This window comes from Urocitellus parryii, chromosome 9, assembly GCF_045843805.1.
Source record: "Urocitellus parryii isolate mUroPar1 chromosome 9, mUroPar1.hap1, whole genome shotgun sequence".
NCBI lineage: Eukaryota > Metazoa > Chordata > Mammalia > Rodentia > Sciuridae > Urocitellus > Urocitellus parryii.
The window spans coordinates 141,508,578-141,510,198 of record NC_135539.1 but is presented as its reverse complement, the minus strand read 5'-3'; the positions used below and the strand labels follow the sequence as shown (position 1 = coordinate 141,510,198).

General features: G+C 50.2%; 1 pseudogene; it reads right to left on the bottom strand.

Annotated features, from left to right (window-relative positions):
• Positions 1-219: 219 nt before the first annotated feature.
• Positions 220-1,244, bottom strand: LOC113194248 (GMP reductase 2 pseudogene; annotated as a pseudogene).
• Positions 1,245-1,621: the final 377 nt, after the last annotated feature.

The window sequence follows — 1,621 nt, the reverse complement described above, 5'->3', positions numbered from 1 at the left end:
CATTTTCAGACTGTATTCTTCCTCACTTCCTCCCCAGTGAGTGCTCTGGGCATCTTTCGTGTACAAACAGAGAAGTATAGCGTTATTACAGGAGCTCTCAGGAGGAGGACAATGAGAACTGGTAAATGCACTGCCACAGTAGTTAGAATGGGTGAGAAACCCATTTGGGAGACTCTGTTGCAAAGTATTGGTGCCTTGAGGGGGCAGACATACTCAGGTCTATCGTGCACCAGTGAAGATTGGATTCACCTGCTGGGTGACTCCGATGAAGGTAGTTCTCTGGCTCAACTCCTTTGGCTTAGCTGCTCCCACATAGGTGCATGTAGATTGGATCCCTCCTAGGATGTCACGAATGATATGCTCCACATCCCCTTTAAAGGGGACTTCCACTGTCTTTCCCTCTGAGGCCCTGTACTCTGCCACACCACCAGACGCCATGGCCATTTCAGAACTCATTCCAAAGAAGAGTTTGTACTTCTTGCCATTCCTCTCCGTGAGCTCACCACCTGACTCACTGTGCCCATCCAGCATCACAAAGTCAGCCCCTGCCCCCAAAGCTTTGGCCACAGTCCCAGGGCAGTGCCACCTCCGTCTGAAGTGATGTGGCCTTTGAGGCCGTGAGCAGCATCTGCACTCTCCATCACTGCACTGAGCTGTGGACACTCCACTCCAGTTTTCTTCTGGATCGTACACACAGAGCCTGGCCCAATCCCCACTTTGGTGATGTCAGCCCCAGAGAGGATCAGCTCTTCCACCATCTCTCCTGTTATCACATTCCCTGCCATGATGATGTGTGAGGGAAGCGCTTCGGTACAGCCTTTACATATTCAACCAAGTGTTCAGAGTAGCCCTTTGCCACATCTAGGCAAATCTATTTCACCTGGGGAATAGCTTCCAGGATCTGTTCCAGTTGCTCAAAGTCAGAAGAGCCTGTCCCTGAACTGGCAGCCAGATACTCAAGACAATCAGGATTCTGGCCAGCCAACTCTTGCCACTGATGAAGACTGTGATGTTATGGACAGCAGTGAAGAGGGACAACTCGGAAAGAACCTGGCCATTTCAAAGGTGCCTACTGTATCCATATTAGCAGCAACGATCGGGACGCCAGTGTACATCCACTTTGAATTCCGAAATGGAAAGGATCTTGTGAGATCCACCTCACTTCGAGACTGTAGGGTGCTGCGTTTGGGCCTCAAAAGAACATCCTTGAAGTCTCGTTTCACGTCATTGTCGATAGGAGGCATGGCGGGGTCGGAATCTGAGTGTTCCTGTTGCCTTGGTGTCAGCTGACCTGCTTTTTTATTTTTTTAAGCCATGTAACCAACTTTGTGGCTGCTTGCTAAGCTGTGTTGTAAGAATCCTGCCTCAGGAGAGTTTAAAGCAAGTCCCACGTTTTGATTATCAAAATTCCACTCACTGCTTAGAAGTTCCCTTTCCCCTCAATTTCCCACTCGTTGTCATGCCTCTGTCCCGTCTCTTACCCCCACCTCCGTGTCCCTGGTGTGCATTGGTTGTAACATTGTCCTCTTGGTGTGGGTAGCTGAGGTTCAGCAGCAGCACAGCTCCACCTGCGGCTGTCACTTGGTGATCTGAGGAAGACCATTTGCCCTCTGAGAAGCTT